Source organism: Monodon monoceros, unplaced genomic scaffold (assembly GCF_005190385.1).
Source record: "Monodon monoceros isolate NGI ecotype Baffin Bay Population unplaced genomic scaffold, NGI_Narwhal_1 Super_Scaffold_12, whole genome shotgun sequence".
Taxonomy (NCBI): Eukaryota; Metazoa; Chordata; class Mammalia; order Artiodactyla; family Monodontidae; genus Monodon; species Monodon monoceros.
In genome coordinates this window covers 119,205,661-119,224,063 of record NW_021703768.1, presented here as the reverse complement: position 1 = coordinate 119,224,063, position 18,403 = coordinate 119,205,661, and the positions used below count along the sequence as shown (strand labels likewise).

Genomic DNA, 18,403 nt, shown 5'->3' with positions numbered 1-18,403 from the left:
ACTGCTGAACACCCAAGAAATTCACGTGCTGGAAATACTAGATATTAATTGGATACAGACCATAAAATAAGCATAGTTAAAAACATTTTTCAAAAGGGACTTATAATGTGAGAAACTAAAAGACTATCGGACTTCCCTGGTGGCGCAGTGGTTAGGAATCTGCCTGCCAATGCAGGGGACACGGGTTCGAGCCCTGGTCCAGAAAGATCCCACATGCTGTGGAGCAACTAAGCCCGTGCGCCACAACTACCGAGCCTGTGCTCTAGAGCCCGTGAGCCACAACTACTGAGCTCATGTGCCTAGAGCCCGTGCTCCGCAACAAGAGAAGGCACCGCAATGAGAAGTCCGCGCACCGCAACAAAGAGTAGCCCCCGCTCACCACAACTAGAGAAAGCCCACGTGCAGCAACGAAGACCCAACACAGCCAAAAATAAATATTAATTAATTAACTAATTTTTTAAAAAAGAAGACTATCATGGGCCCTAGTCAGATTTAATTCAGAAAGGAATAAAATAGAAATTCAAATGAAAAATAGAGATATTGAAATTAACAACCAAATGGGTGGACTACTTCCAGACGACTGAAGTGATCGTGAAACACTCACACAGATAATAATGATAAAAACATGATTTTAAAGAAGTTTTTTAAAAGAGCAACCCTGGAGAGAGTCTGAAAGAGGAAGAAGAATGAGAGTTTACTCTCAAAACATTGTCACAGTAAACGGTAAGAATTGAGAGTTTATGTCTTCCTGGCCTGAGGTAATGCCCAACTCTTACAGCTATAGCTGTAAAAAGAAAAATAGCAGTGGAAAACCACAGCCTTACCAGCTAAGGTGCCAGAGATCAGAGTCCAGGGCTGAAAATGTAGCTAGAAGTCTACAGGAAAAATACTGGCAGCAAAAAATAACCACAGAAGGAGTATACAACTCTGAGTATAAACTCTGCCCAAATCCCTGGCCAAGAGGTAAACTACGCATGTGTAGGAGGAGGCCCTAAGCGGCCTGGTGAAAAAGTGGGCAGGAGCCAGAGACAAATCTGCTCCTGAATAACAGAGTTATGTGCAGCCCTATCTGTGAGTCTGCTGCCTTTTTTTTTTTTTAAACTGAGTAAACTTTCCAACCATGCACAAGTCAGGTGCCAGAAAGTTGGATCTTATAAGCTTGAAATATAAGGGACAGAGCCCCAAACCATCCAAATAGCTAGAAATTGGGCAGAAGGGAACCCCTAGAAGAAAATCAAAAAAGAATGACCTCCGTCTCTGTTGAAATCCTTGACTAACCAGCAAATCATAGAGAAAAAGGAAAAATCACAAAGGATCAGGAAAAAAAGTAGCAATGGAAAGCCATAAGAATACAGATATTAGCGGCTGCATATCAGAAGGGTGACAAAGTTTGCAGCTGGAGTCCAGACAAGTTAATTGCCTACTAGAACCAATTATATATCTATATCTATCTATCTATCTATATCTGATATATATATAAGATGAATACAACAGAATCTACAGTTGCCATAATGTACTATCTACAAGGCCCAATTTTCAACCAGAAGTTACTACACATGCAAAGAAATATTAAAGTGTGCTCTTAGGGCTTCCCTGGTGGCGCAGTGGTTGCGAGTCCGCCTGCCGATGCAGGGGACACGGGTTCGTGCCCCGGTCCGGGAAGATCCCACATGCCGCAGAGCGGCTGGGCCCGTGAGCCATGGCTGCTGAGCCTGCGCGTCTGGAGCCTGTGCTCCGCAATGGGAGAGGCCACAACAGTGAGAGGCCGGTGTACCGCAAAAAAAAAAAGTGTGCTCTATACTCAGGGGAAAGGGCAGCCAATAGAAACTGACTCTGAAAGGTTCCAGATGTTGGGTTTAGTAAACACAGACAAGCAGTTACTATAAATATGTTCAAAGAATTAAAGGAAATTGGGGTATAATATCAAATGAACAGCTAGGAATTCTCAATAGAGAAACGGAAACTAAAGCAAAACAAAACAAATGGAAATTCTAGAGGTGAAAAGTAAAAAACTGAAATTTTTAAAGTTTACTAGATGAGCTCAACCACATTTGGGGGTGGCAGAACAAAGAATCGGAGAACTTGAAGACAGAAAAACAGAAGTGCCCAAACGACAGAAAGAATAAAAACTGGGGAAAATTAAGGAGAATCCCAGAGATCTGAGGGTACAATGTCCAAATGTTCATTACGTATGAAACTGGAATTCCAAAGGATGAGGAGAAAGACAAAGAGCCAGAGAAAAATATATGAAGAAATAATTGTTCAAAACTTCCCAAATGGGCACAAGGAAACTCTTAGGGGTGATGGAAATGCTCTGTGTTTTGACTGTGGAGGTAGTTCCATGTGTGCATACCTTTACCAACACTCATCTAATTGTACAATTTAAACAGGTGTGCTTTACTGTACATACACTGTATCTCAATAAAGTTCAAAAATGTAAATGATGAAATATACCTCTCCTGTCCACTGAAAAAATCCTTACAAGATGGGTTAAATATTATGGACACATCTAAAGAGAGAATATGGGTAAACAGAAAAATAAATCTGAAGAAATTAACCAGAACACCGTGAGATCAATGAGAGGTCAAGAGACAAGGAAAACAGAATGAAAGGAAGAGCTGTGGTATGAGAGATGAGTGGAAATGGGGACTGATGGTATTTGGGGCAATTTTCACTGAGAATTTTCCAGTTTTGATGAAAGACATGAATCCTAAGGTTTAGGACACCTAAGAAGTCCTATGCAGTATAAATAAAACTATAACCACGTCTAGAACCACAGTTGTGATTATGGAGAATGTCATAGAGAATATCTCAAAAACAGCTAGAGGAAAGAGTGATTACCTATAAAGTGGCATTTATACTGGCAGCAGACTCTTCAGCACAATAGTGGCCAAGAAAGAGTAGAATCTGGTCTTCTAAATGCTGTGAAAAAATAAATAACCCACTCCCTGCTGATACTACGTAACCAGCTAGAGTCATTTCTGAACAGCACCTTCTGCTGTGAGCTTTCTTGTTACCTCTTCACTCCCAGTCCATCAAAATATGTCCAGTCTCTTAGGCTATTAAGGGATTTTATTTAAAGTAAAGAGTGTTAATGCACTGAGGGTGTTAATGATTTAATACTGTGGACTGCCTGTGTTGACTTAAGCCATTTTTATTATAAAATTAGTTAAATACACACAAATATATAAAACTGGGTATAAACTCTTATGCTTATAGTTCTTACACGACTATTAAACCAAAATTATAAATAAGTATATGTGATTTATTTTAAAGAAATTTTTAAAAATTTCAATGCCAATAAAATCCAAAATACAGACATAAATGTGATAGATACGATTTTGCTGAGATTAAAGAACTGAAATTGTGTTTAATGGCAGAAAGATATAGCTGTGTGTCTTCTCTTTTACCAAAGGAGGTTCAGTGTGATGGGTCTGGAGTCAGGCTGCCTGGGCTGAACTCCCACCATTTGATACGGGCAAGTGACTTAATCTCTTTAAGCCCCACCCCCTCCCCTGTAAAATGAAGACGATGAGTACCTACTCAGAGGGACGTTGTGACGATTAAATGCAACAACACGAGCAAAGTACTTAGCCCACAAAAAGGGGTTTATAAATTACTATTGTTGTGGTGGTAATTTGTTCTTTTTGATAATAAACCCATTATATCTTCTATTCCATTATTCTGAAAGGGTAATCAATTAAATGTGGTACCCTAAAATACAAAACCAAAAAAATTCCATTCAAGGACAAAAATCCTAATGAACGGTAGGACTTACAAAGTTGGCTCTTTGCTGCATCTTTACCTGTAATGAAAAAGGTACCAACTATGCCAGGCTTTTGAGATTGGAAAGCCTCTGTTAGTGGGAGCCACCTGAGTACTCAGTTCACACACCCTGTTTTCTCTTCAGTCTACCCTGTGACAGGATGTCAATGGCCTTCCTTTGGTCCCACTGTGAGTTTAAACTCCCATGCAAACCTGGGAACTGAAAAAATATGGCCAGACTGAGTCACAGGGTAATCATCCAGGTGATCCAAAATAGGTTTACAGTCCTTTTTAAAGATCCTCCCAGAAACAGAAAGACACACACACACTACCACCATCACCACTCTAAGATTTAACAGCTTCCTGGACATGAAGAGATTTAAGCCAAAGGAGTCCCTCCAGGGGTGAGAATCCTAGACCTGGTGACAGGCTGTAGCAGGAGACCGGAAAAGGGAGGGTTTGTCATCCTTTAGGGGCAAAGAATGCTTACACGTTAAAAACAAAAAACAAACAAACAAAAAATATACAAACAACAACCAACTCAGTCTACCAAGAGGGCAAGCCCAACCGTACAGAACAAAATCTTATCATTTTAATCTTTATGGGATGGCAATTTACGATAAGAAAGGCTGGGCTGAACCATCTCTACCATGTTTATCAAGGGAAATTTAATAAGCAAACTAGCAACATTGGAGGAGAAACTTTTCACTACTTAAAAATACAACCATTTTTTAAAAATGACTTTAGCTCCTATCGTATACAAATGCAGTGACTTAAATTATAGCTATCTCTTAATTAAGGAAAGTCTATCAAGCTCTTGGTCCCAAAGGTACATCCTTGAAGGTAATCAAAATCTATTCCCCATACTTATAGTTTAGGTTGGCCCTATGCCAATTATTCTAAACGGATAAGGAATTAGCTGAGTTACCTGAGTCTAGGTAGGTCCAGACATATCTTACAAATAAAAGCAGATTCTTCTGAGAAACTTATTTCTCACTTGGCACTTTCTGCCTCTATCTTTAAGTGCTCTCCTACTGGCATGGCAAACGTTGGTGAAATGTAGCAAAGACCACATAAAGTAGATCACATGAAATACTTAACAAAGACCAAGTTGACCCAAGCAAGCCATTATACCATGGCCTGAGAAAGTTGCACACAGAGGCTGGCTCCAGTAGTGGGCTCCAGTCCATCACCTGGATTCCACTTTCCCTGTATCCAAATTGTGACTGCCTTCCCCCTCCTCCGAGAATCCTGAGGCAGCTAATGAACAAAAAATTGGTGGAATTCCTCAAATCCTTTAAGAACACTAAGTACGAAGAACAGTGACTAGACTTAGATCAAACACCAGATTCTTAGAAAACAGAATTCTCACATATAAGCCCCCCATGGCTCCAGTTGCCAATTTAAACTAAAATATGGGAGTGGCCAAAGAATTAAAAGCAAGGACTCAAACAGACACTTGTACACCCATGTTCACAACTGCACTATTCACAACTGCCAAAAGGGGGAAGCCACCCAAGTGTCCATCAACAGATGAACGGATAAACAAAATGTGGTACATACAAGGAAATACTATTCAGCCATAAAAAGGAACGAAGTGCCGATACATGCCACAACAGAGGTGAATCTTGAAAACACTGTACTAAATGAAATAAGCCAGACACAAAAGGACAAATATTGTATGATTCTACTTATTTGTGATATCTAGAATAGGCAAATTTACAGAGACAGAAAGTAGGCAAGAGGTTAGTAGGGGCTGGAGGGAATGGAGAGTTACTGCTTAATGGTTACAGAGTTTCTGTGTGGAGTGATGAAAACGTTTTGGAAACAAATGGTAGTGATAGTTGCATAACACTGTGAATGTAATTAATACCATAAAACTATGCACTTAAAAATGGTTAAAGTGGCAAGTTTTGTGTTATATGTATGTTTTTTTACCACAATTTTTAAAAATGAGAGAATCAAGTCACTGAAAACAACCCAAATGTCCTTCAGCAGGTGCCTGGATCAACAAACTGTGGTACATCATAAATTGTAATAAAATTGAACAAACTATCGATACACACAACAACTGGGATTAATCCCAAGGGCATTATGCTGAGTGAAAGTAGCCAGTTTCCAAAGGTGACACACTGTAAGATCCCATTTAATTACATTCTCAGAAAGAAAAACTCGAGGGATGGAGGACAGACCAGTGGTTGCCAAGGGCTGGGAATGAAGGGAAGTGTGTGCTCATAAAGAGATAGCACAGGGGCTTCCCTGGTGGCGCAGTGGCTGAGAGTCCGCCTGCTGATGCAGGAGATGCGGGTTCGTGCCCCGGTCCAGGAAGATCCCACATGCTGCCGAGCGGCTGGGCCCGTGAGTCATGGCCGCTGAGCCTGCGCGTCCGGAGCCTGTGCTCCGCAACAGGAGAGGCCACAACAGTGAGAGGCCCGCGTACCGCAAAAAAAAAAAAAAAAGAAAAAAAAGAAAGAGATAGCACAGTGGTTCTTTTGCGGGGAGATGAAGCAGTTCTGTACCTGATTGCGGTGGTAGTCATATGAATCTAAGCATATGTTAAAATTCAGGGCTTCCCTGGTGGCACAGTGGTTGAGAATCTGCCTGCCAAGGCAGGGGACACGGGTTCGAGCCCTGGTCTGAGAAGATCCCACATGCCGCGGAGCAATTAGGCCCGTGAGCCACAACTACTGAGCCTGCGCGTCTGGAGCCTGTGCTCCGCAACGAGAGAGGCTGCGATAGTGAGAGGCCCGCGCACCGCGATGAAGAGTGACCCCTGCTTGCTGCAACTAGAGAAAGCCCTCGCACAGAAACGAAGACCCAACACAGCCAAAAAAAGAAAAAAAAAATTCAGAACTACTCATCAAAAGTTTTTTAAAGTGAAGTTTAAAAAAACAGTGGGGTAAAAGGAGAAATAGCACTCATTGCTATCACTGCTCTTTGTAACCTCTGATCACCGCCTCCTCTCTTGCACCTCCCTGTGTTTCCCATGGATTTCTCTACCTCTTAAAATACCCAAAGATCAGAGTCTGGAAAACATGCTTTGTAAAATTATAATGAAGGGTCCATATTGCTATTCCTAGGAGTTATTTTCCCTGCACCTCATCCATCCACATATAATCACACTGTTTGTCTTCCTAGCCTTGATACCTTTCCTGGACAAAACCTGATTCACTCGGTAAAAGAAATGTGGCTGTGTCCAAGTGCTACCGTCCACAGGGTCCTGCAGAGTATCAGAGCACACATCTACCACGACACAATGAGGGGAACGCTCAGAGTGCTTCCTCTGAGGTCCAAACTTGGCAAATTTGTGTTCTAGCAGTGGAGCTTCCTAGACTGTTTAACAAGGACAGTCCCCCCATCCCAAACCTTCTGGTTTCAGGACTATGAGTGCCTGTAAGGATCCAGTCCCACAAGAGCCCACATCTAATGCTCCATCTAACAAACACACCAAAAAGCTGTGGGAAACTTTGGATCCAAACCAATGGTCTGCAGGAGAAAAACGTGAAGAGAAAGCTCCCAGCTAGCTCATGTTTCTGTGGCAATTCATGCTACACTGGAAGCCCCTGGGGCATTATTTATGGAGGCTACAGACAGCTCCAGGCTCTGGGTGGGAGCTGGGCAGATGGGAGAAAGCAGACAGAGAGGCACTGGCCTGCTTGATCTCATCATGTTCTCCCTCACCTCTCCCCGCTGGGCAGGGGTGTCACCCAGTGAAAGAATACTTTACAAGCAAGCCATTCACCAGGTTCCTAATTTAAAAGTTGGAAAGCGTTAACTCTGGAGCTGGTTTTGTCATCTTCCGACACCTCATTAACCTCGTCACTGTTCTTCTGTCGAGGGCAAGAACCTCGGGAATTACTACAGAGGTTCCGTCCTGAACACTCAAGCAGAAAAAGAAACAGCAACACTTTGCCTGAAAAAGAACCCCCCCGTATGACCACAAGAGTTGTGCCAGATCACAAATAAAACAGGAAGGACGTGACAAGGAGAAGAAGATCTACCCAGACTTCAGTAAACTTAGGAATATTCATCTTTATCCAGAGAGAAACAGAGGAGGAATCATAAATAATAACCAATTTTTCATAGGCCTTTCTAGTAAAGGGGAAGATGTTACCCCACTTCTCTCCGAAGGAGACATCTAAGAAGAAATAGCCAGGGATTTGAACCACACTGTGTACCAAAAAGCTGCACGTTTTGTGAATTTTGAACTGAGCCCAAGTATTTCTTTTTTTTTTTTCCTCTCAATGGCAAAACTAAACTTAGGGGGTTTTTTGTTTGTTTGTCTGTTTAATTTATTTATTTTGTCTGCGCGCAGGCTTTCTCTAGTTGTGGCGATCAGGAACTACTCTTCGTTGCGGTGCGTGTGCTTCTCACTGCGGTGGCTTCTCTTGTTGCAGAGCATGGGCTCTAGGCACACGAGCTTCAGCAGCTGTGGCACGTGGGCTCAGTAGTTGTAGCACTCAGGCTCAGTAGTTGTGGCACACGGGCTTAGTTGCTCCACGGCATGTGGGATCTTCCCAGACCAGGGCTCGAACCCATATCTCCTGCATTGGCAGGCGGATTCTTAACCACTGCGCCACCAGGGAAGCCCTAAACTTAGGTTTTAAATACATAAATAAAGCCTAGGAATGTAGTTCAAACTGAAACTATGTCCATTTATTTTCTGAAACAGATAAAATGAAATATAAAAACATTCACTCAACCAAACAAATATTTCTCTCTCTGGTATCATGGACACGGGAGGAAGCTACTAGGCTCTACTGGAGCAAAAGCATCCAACTCCATCTCATTACTGGTGAGAATTTGGTAAGACTTAGGGAGAAGCCCAAGGGAAGAATCTCTAGGTCTTATCTGAATCTTGGGCATTCTCGCTTGCCCATAAGATCCAGAAGCCCTTCCTTTCTTGGTCCCCTATAAAAGGAAAGTTACAGAGCCCATTCCCCCCACCACCACCACCAAAAAAGAAGAAGACATCAAGAGGCCAGAAGACGAATTCTAACACACTTACCTATCTTCTTTGGCCTAGAGCAAGTCACCAGGGCTGTGACACTGCTGTCCAGCCTCTTGGATCCCCTCCAAAAGGTCTAATGGGTACCTTCGTCAATCTGAACAGAATGGAAGGGATGGGAAATGTGGCAGACACAGCAAGGCCAGGTATTTTCTCTCTCCTACTTAGGAATGAATGGTGCATGTGGACAGATTGCTAGACAAGCTGGAACACTAATATATTCTGGGAATGTTGACATCCTAGGCACAAAATATCGAAAACTGGTGATTTGTAGAACCGAGGACATGTGAATGAGCCCCTGGCTCTCTCCTCCGAGAGCAAAGGACAGTGACACATGCCTGGCCCACAGCCCTAACCACCTTTCAGCATCTCTTTTGGTTGCCTTTTTTCCCTCTTTTTTTTGCATAAGGGTCTGTTCTTGGCCTCTTCCACTCTCCTTGGGTGACTACAGCTGTTCCTACATCTTCAAAGAGAGCCTCTCCCCCAACGCCCCCCACCCTGTGTCTGCCCTTCCTTGGGGAGCTGTGGGTCTGTATGTTCAACGACCCACCGGACATTGCCAGTTGGGTGATCAGCAAAATCCTTGAAAGTCTTTAGCTCTGCCCTGCTCAGTCCCGAATCTATTCCTCCTCATTAACCCACGAAAATTCAGAGTTCCAAAGCAAAAATTACTCCAAAGTGATTCCCATGATGCTTTTTTAGTCTCAAAATCAACAGAGTTCCAGCAAAGAGAAGGCAGCCAGAAGGTGACCACGTTACAGACACACCTGTCCACCCTGGGCAGGCTAGGTGGATGGGTGGATGGGTGTGGGGAGGTATGGGGGGGATGCATGGGGAGCAGTTCCCAGGAGACAGAAGTGGTTCCTTGAAAGTTGGAGAGGCTGGTCAAACAATCCACTGCCAACTCCAAGAGCTTTCCATATTTATGCTCAGTATAATCATTTAGAGGACCTACCTTACTGTTCATAAGTAAGGAAAATTACAAGACTTCTGTGGGGTTTGCTTACATCTTGGGATATCAGGACTTTTATAGCTTCCTTTAGCAAAGTCACCATGTGCTTAAGTAACATAAAATCGTCGAAAGAATGAGAGAAAAATCTTCTAGAAGGAATGAATGTTGAGCAGTCTCTGATTCTTGCCCCCTCCTTCAGGTTCTTCTACTGTGCCTGACCATTGCCTCTAGTTGAAGCAGAGACAAAATACATTTTCTTTTTTCCATTTATAATGTCTCAGATCAACTGATGACTTTACCAACAGCATTATAAAACAAACAAGAAAACATAAATAAGGAACCCTTATGTCCTAACAGACAGTTTTAGAATTTGAAATCCAGATATATTTAATCACCAAACTCTTTAACTTTCTTCTTATAAATGCGGAAACTAAGGCCCAAAGAGAGTAAGTGAAGGGCCCAAGGCCACAAAACTACAGTGTGGTAGAGGCAGAACCTGAATTTGGGGACTTGCCTCTCCATCTTATGTCCTTTTCATTCTCTTATGATACTACTCTTTAAAAAAGGTCTTGATTCCCTCCTCCCTCTTGAGGTTCGCTCCTCCTTGCCTCTACTACGTGGCCTCCCCGAACCACCTTGGTTCCTTGGCTCATGGGAACTGGTTCACCCAATTATCTTTCTATAGTCCAGGTCAAACTCCAACCACTCAAACAAAACAACCCTTTTTCCTTATAAACCTTCCACTCAGTCCTGGTTTCCCATCCAAGCAACAAGTCTGGTTTACAATGTAGTTACCTGGGAATGGGGATTGACATCCTTGAGTCTCTGTGAATGGCCATGGTTCAGGTAACTTGTTCCAGCCCATTTAGGAGTCTACAGTGAGTCTCCCAAACGGCACAGGGAAACAGACTCTCAAATGTTATGTATTACATCTTCAATATATTAATGCCTTAATCATAGCTCTAATAACTGCACTTGTATATATATGTGTGCACACACACACACTCACACAATAAGGTTACAACAAATGTACTGAGGATGATTTTTCTTGCTGTGACATTTAGCCCAAAATATCAACAAGAAGGCACTTGAAGAACATGAGATTTTATATAGCGTGATGCAGTAAACTGAGTCCTGAGCCGGGAGTCATCATAATGTGTTCCTTATCCTGATTTTGCTAGCCAGGACGCTAAGAGCCTGATCTGCATGCCAACTCAGGATATCTGAGGAATCAGCCTAGGTCAGCAGCAATCATATTTGCTTCAGGCCCCCAAAACCTTATAAGATAATAGTTTTCAAACATCTGGCTATCTCTGACGGATAGAGATGAGAGACACTCTCCACATTTGTAAAAGATAAATGGTTGAGGAGGGACATTATACGATGTGTTAGATTCCTCGGTTTGCCTTTTAGAGAGTGTTTAGGGGGAACGCTAACTTTTTTCTTGACCTTTTGTTTCTGGGTACTTACAAGGGAACAATAAAGTGCTTCCTTTTCCCATTCCACTCTCAGGCAAGGCCTGAGCACCCTACCCATCTCACCATCCCTTCTTCCCCTCTTCCCTCTCCCTCACCTCTACTCTTAGAAGAAAACTGCATTTTTGATTTAGGGGATTGCACTAGATCATCCCAGAGGGAAGGAGTGTGGCCTCTGCTTCGCACCAAAGCAGCAGAAGCAGCCGTACTCAAGAGGGTGGATGAAATTCTTTGGAAGGTCAGGGTTTGGGAGTTGCCGTATATAGTACTTGAACATCTGTACTCTGCTGATGTACCACACCCTGAACAGGAACGGGGATTGCTGCTAAGCCATGAAAATTGAGGGCAGTGCCAGGGGCTTCTGTGTCTTCCCTGGGCCTGTAAAAGGAGCTCTTTGAAGGACATCTCTGGGCCTCTTGGAGAAGTAATGCCCAACAGACGGCCAGGAAAAGCCACCTGGAAATAGCAGTAAATGTCCCCAATACGTCCCAAATCAATTTATGAGGCCAGCATTACTCTGATACCAAAACCAGACAAAGAGATTATAAGAGAACGACAGACCAATATCCCTCATGAACATAAATACAAAAATGCTTAACAAAATATTAGCAGATTTAATCTAGTGATACAGAAAAGGATAACTGGGGTGTATCTATATAACAGAAAACTACACAACAATGAAGAGGAAGAAACTACCGATATGCAGGACAACATGGATGAACCGCAAAAACACTACACAAAGCAAAAGAAGCCAGACAAAGTGTGTATGTATGTATCGTGTGTGTGTGTGTGTGTATAAAGCTTATAAAGCTCTAGAGAAGATGAATCAATTGTATGGTGACAAAAAACAGATCAGTGGTTGCCTGGGGTGTGGTAGGGTAGGGAGGATGAGGGGTGAGGGGTGAGTAAGGAAATTCTGTATATCATGACTCTGGGAACTGTTACACGGATGTATAACTCTCTCAAACCTTTATCAAGATGTACGCTTAAGATGGGTGCTTTTTATTTTATGTAAAAAACAGTTCAATAAATTTCACTTTTAAAAAATTTGAGGGCTTCCCTGGTGGCGCAGTGGTTGAGAGTCCACCTGCCGATGCAGGGGACACGGGTTCGTGCCCCGGTCCGGGGAAGATCGCACATGCCGCGGAGCGGCTGGGCCCGTGAGCCATGGCCGCTGAGCCTGCGCGTCCGGAGCCTGTGCTCCGCAACGGGAGAGGCCACAACAGTGAGAGGCCCGCGTACCGCAAAAAAAAAAAAAAAAATTTGGGAAAGCAATTTTGTCTAATAGAGGCTCTAATTTTTAAAAGACCACAACACTTGCTAAGGGTTGGCCAAAAGAACCGTAATCACTTACAGCAGGCGTCCCCAACCCCCGGGCTGCGGACTGCTATCAGTCCGCTGCCTGTTGGGAACCCGGCCGCACAGCAGGAGGCGAGCAGCAGGCAAGCAATCAAAGCTTCATCAACCGCTCCCCATCGCTCGCGTTACCACCTGAACCATCCCCCATCCCTTGTCCGTGGAAAAATTGTCTTCCACGAAACCAGTGTCTCGTGCCAAAAAGGTTGGGGACCGCTGACTTTCAGCACCAAGGATTCCCTAGAAGTGGTACCACGGTAGTCTCGGGAAAGGTGGCAACCCCAACCCTAAAAACCCTTGAATACTCAATAACTAACTAGAAGAGACATCGCATCTAAAAAGCCATGGGCTTGATGTCCCTTGACAGTCCCTGAGAGCTCAGGCTGCAAGGCTTGCAAGGGGTTAAGACCCTTCCTTCAAGTCCTAAAAGCCTTTTTTTTTGTTTTGGCAAGGCTTTCTCATGAGAGGTGTTTAGGAGCTAAGGGCAGCGCCAGATGACAGCCATCAAGAAATGGGAACCTCAGTCCTGAAACCACAAGCAACTGAATTCTGCCAACAACCTGTATGAGCTTGGAAGTGGATTCTTCCCCCTGAACCTCCCAAGAGGAACTCAGCCCTGCCCACACCTTGATTTCGGGCTGTGAGACCAAGAACAAAGGACCAAGATCATTCAGATTTCTGACCTACAAAACTGTGAGATAATAAATTTGTACTATTTTAAACCTCTAAGTTTGTGGTAATTTGTTATGGCACCAATTGAAAACTTAACACGTTATAACAATAATAACCATATATAGGAATTCTATAGATTTTATTTTTAAGTCTTTATTGAATTTGTTACAATACTGCTTCTGTTTTATCTTTTGGATTTTGGCTGAGAGGCACATGGGATCTTAGCTCCCCAACCAGGGATCCAATTTGCACCCCCGGCATTGGAAGGCGAAGTCTTAACCAGTGGACCGCCACGAAAGTCCCACTATAGATTTTATTAGACTAAAAAACCAAAAAGAAGAGAGAATCAATGTCACAATTCTAATGTCTTTCTTTTTGTTCACATTTCATGATAAAAGTAACTTAAAACATGTCTATCTACTGGTCTATATCCCTAACATTAAACTTTCAATTTCCCCTTTGGTTTACCTGAATAATTCCAAGAAGTGAAATTTCATATAGAAGAGATGACATCTTTACAGTAGACCTTCTGTTTGTATCAAAAGATTTGACTTTTTCTTCATTACAGTACAGAGGTGAACTTTGCTAAGAGACTTTCTTTGATTTCTGAAGTAAAGACTATTTAACATTTTACTCTACATACTAACATTTTACTCTACATACAGAATTAGCTGTGATTTCAAACCTATTCTTAAAACCCAGACACACAACTTTCACTACATCAACCTTATAAGTACACAAGAGAGTCTCAAGGTTAAGCAAGACTTTCGTTTTTAAAGATGGGATTTTCCAGGTATAATCAAAATGGTTTATTAGAAATCTGTAAGATACTCTCCCTTGATTCACTAAGCACCGGCAACTTACTAAATACCCTTTTTTTCCCCTTAAAAAGTTTTGAATAAAATATTTTGCTTAGAAACCTGACGTTAGAGTAGCATAACACCCAGGCAGAGGTGAGACTGACACGTGGCTCCTTGGAAATCACTGGAGTTTACACCAATCCAAAAGCTACCTTTAAAACTATTTGATTTTATAATGCATTAGTTAAAAGGGTCTTTTAAAAATTTTTTTATTTTATATCCAACTTTCTGAAATAATGGAGATGGTGCCAGGATGGCCCACTGATCACTGTGTCAGGGGCTTGCCTGGGGCAGGGATGTATTTTTAGTCTTCACTAGGAGAAATATTTTCAAAAGGTTAGTGGCTGGGAAGTTCCTATTCTTCCCTAATTCCAGATGATAATTCCACTGTACAAACGTGAAGTGCCTTTTCATATTTCCTACATTTCCATCCACTTCTTCACACCTAAGATTATTTCCAAAGCACCCAGACATTTAATTTTTTTTTAAGGATTCTTACACTAGATTATTTATAAGTTAATTATCTATAGAAGTTCCAGTTCTTTAGTTTTGCTTTCTCCCTCTTTCTAGCTGCCATGTCTAATTGCAATTGTCAACCATGGTTTGTTAAAAAGACAAGCTGCCTCATGGAACACTGCTGTCAGGACACCTTTAAGGAAGCCAGTCTTAGCTACTGGAGGATGAAAAGCCTCCTGGAGGACAAAGGAGATGCCCAAGCCAGCAGCCTTCATCAACTGCAAGACATGTAAGTGAGGCCATCTTGGATCTTGCAGCCTGGATGCAAACAGCCACGCAGCCACATGAGTGAACCTGCCTGAATCCAGCAGAAGAACTACCCAACCAGTTCATGGAATGGTGAGAAAGAATAAATCATTATTATATTAAGCCACTGTGTTTTGGAGTGGCTTGTCCCAGCAAAGGCTAACTGAAATATTAGTAAAATATTGAAAGCTTTCTGCTTGAGAGACGGAGTAAGACCAAAACACCTGACTTTGACATTTTGTCAGAGGCCCTTCTTAGCATAATAATAATAATAATAATAATAATAAAAGAAGAAAAAGTAGAGGTAACAGCTATAAATAAAAGGGCTTAGGATTGGAAAGGAAAAAATAAAACCGTCACTATTTGGAGATGACATGATTATATATATGTGAATAATATAGAAGAATCTACTAGGTTTAAATAAGCAAATTTAACAAGGTCACTGGTTTAAGGTTGATATTACAAACTTTTTTTCTATATGCAAGCAACAAACAAACAGGAAAATTAAAATGATGCCATTTACAATAGGATCAAAAAGCATGAAACACCTGGAAAGAAATTAAAGATCTGTAAGACCTCTGCACTGAAAACTACAAAGCACTACTGAGAAAAATAACACCTAAAAAAGGAAGAGATACAATATGTTCATAGACAGGAAAGTTCAATATTCAATTATTTCAAGTTTCCCCACACTTAACTACAGATGCTACTCAAGTACAAACAAAATCTCAGCATAGGTGTTTCTTCTTTTTCCTGGAAATTGACCAGCTGATTCTAAAATTCATATGGAAAAACAAAGAGCTAGAATAAAATAGACAATCTTGAATTGAGAACAAAATTGAGGGACTGAAAACTACCAAATACCAAGCTACATTAATTAAGGCATTCATTGGCTATACTAGTTCATGCAAAAATGGACAAACTGACTGATGAAACAGACCCACACCTGAGTGTGTACTAGTATGAGAGAAGATAGTCTTTTCAATAAAATGGTCTGAGTTGATTGGATATTCATATAGAAAAAAAAGAACCTTGACCCCCTACTTCAAACTACACATCAGTAAATTTTAGATAGACTGAAGATCTAAATGTGAAAAATAAGACAATATAGCTTTTGGTAGAAAACTAAGCGGAAAATCTTCATGATTTGGGGGAAGGCAAAGATTTCTTATATAGGACACAAGCATTCTACCACAGAGGGGAAAAACTGACCAACTGGATTATATTGATCTACAAATTAACACTTCTGTTATTAATACAAAATTAACTACTTTGTTCATCCACAGACACTATTAGTAATGTGAAAGGGCAATTTTGATATTTTGTTCATTGTGGATTTTTAAAAATTTTGTCATGGTAAAATATACATGAAATTTGTCTTTTTAACCGTTTTTTGAAGGTGCAATTCAGGGGCATTAAGTACATTCACATGGTTGGGCACAAACTAAAACTCTGTACCCATTAAACAACGGTGACATAAGAGGCTCCTGACTCCGCCTCCCATGGATGCACTGAGTATACAGGAACAGGTGAATCAATTTTCTCTCAGAGAAATCCAAAAACTAGTTGAGTAACTCCTACACACTGGTGACTGAGGAAAAAAAAACCACATCAAGATGGGAAGGAAAAGCTGAGAAACACTCTCCCCATAAACTCAGCCCCTGGCATAGCAGTTCACAATTCGGTGGGAACCCTTAACTCCAAGCTTTGTCCAGGGGAACAAAGAATCTGGATCACAAATCATCTAGTGCCCCAACTCTTAAGGCTGCCACCTGAGGTACAGGTCCCCAAATCACCTAGCTCTGAGAGCCAATGGGGCTTGCATTCATAAATCCCACAAAACTATAGCAAATAAATAAGCAGTTGTTAAATGGGTACATGAGGACTCTCCATGGCTATTACCAACCCCCCAACTCCCAACTCTGCTCAGAGAGATCAGACAAAAATGTCCATCCCTCAGTTTCTCCCTGGAAGTGATCTGACTGCAAACTTCTCCAGATGCTTTCTGAGGTTCTGGCTTCTAAGCAGCCTGCGTGTGGGAACTGACAGTGATCCTCTTGGAAGCCCAAGAGAGCTGGTGGGCACATCCTCTACTGTCTCCCCACGGCTCACTCCTATACTAAAACCAAGTCACCAGCTTCTCCCTGGAAGGAACTTGTCCATACTTCTAGCACCCCAACTATTATGGCTACTACCCAAGGGACAGGCTCCCAAATTACCTAGCTCTGGGAACTGATGGGGCTCAGCATTCATGAGCCCCCCAGGACCACATGAAACAAAGAGGTGGTTCTAGTCTGTGAGAGTGCTTGTGTGCCCAAATATTCTCTCTGGCTCAGCACAGAGGGAGTAAACAAAAATACCCAGATCCCAGTTTCTTCCTGATAGGTGCTAGACTATACATATAATGTCCTGATTTTCCCAGCTGCTGCCTGAATGTCAGGCTTCCAATTAGCCTGCATAGGGGGCTGAAAGGGGAAGCAATGAGTAGTCCTCTGGGAACCCAAACAGGCACGTGGCATTTCCCATGTCTTTCATACACCGACAGATCTTGGCACATCCTCATCTACTGGGAACCACTAAGAACAAAGATGGTGGCTTGACTATGGAGAACAATTTGGAGGTTCCTTAAAAAAAACTAAAAATACAGCTACCATATGATCCAGCAATCCCACTCCTGGGCATACATCCAAAAAAGATGAAAACTCTAATTCAAAAAGATACGTGCACCCCCCCATGCTCATAGCAGCACTATTTACAATAGCCAAGACACGGAAGCAACCTAAGTCTCCATCAACAGAGGAATGGATATAGAAGATGCGGTATATAATGGAATATTACTCAGCTATAAAAAGAATGAAATAATGCCATTTGCAGCAACATGGATGGACCCAGAGACCATCATCCTAAATGAAGTCAGTCAGACAGAGAAAGATTACTTATATGTGGAATCTAAAAAAAAAGATACAAATGAACTTATTTATAAAACAGAAACAGACGCACATAGAAAACAAACTTATGGTTACCAAAGGGGAAAGGAGGAGTAAGGGATAAATTAGGAATCTGGGATTAACAAATACACATTATTATATATAAAATAGATAAACAACGAGACCTACTATACAGCATAGCATTTGTATCTTGTAATAACCTATGATTGAAAAGAATCTGAAAAAAAAATATATATGTAGTTGTATGGCTTGGACAATCACAGAGGTTTGAGAGGCAACTAGGAGCTCAAGGTGGGCTAATTGACTAGGCTCATCTCCTACACAAGTCCAGTCTGTCAAGGCTGAGAGAGATGGTTGTTTTATCTAATGTGTAGAAACCAACACAGAGAGTCAAGGAAAATAAAGAAATAAGGGAATATGTTCCAAACGAAAGAATAAGATAAATCTCTAGAAACAATCTTAATGAAATGGAGATAAGTGATTTATCTGATAGTTCTACCTACTGGTCATAAAATGGTCACTAAGGTCAGGAGAGCAATGCATAAAGTGAGAATTTCAACAAAAGAAAATTAAAAATATAAAAAAGTGTCAAAGAGAAATCAGAG

The 18,403-nt window shown here is 41.8% G+C and overlaps 1 long non-coding RNA gene across 1 annotated transcript in view; it reads right to left on the bottom strand.

Annotated features, from left to right (window-relative positions):
- LOC114892259 overlaps window positions 1-18,403 on the bottom strand; it is a 209,360-nt gene that overhangs the window by 38,184 nt on the left and 152,773 nt on the right. The window lies entirely within an intron of this gene.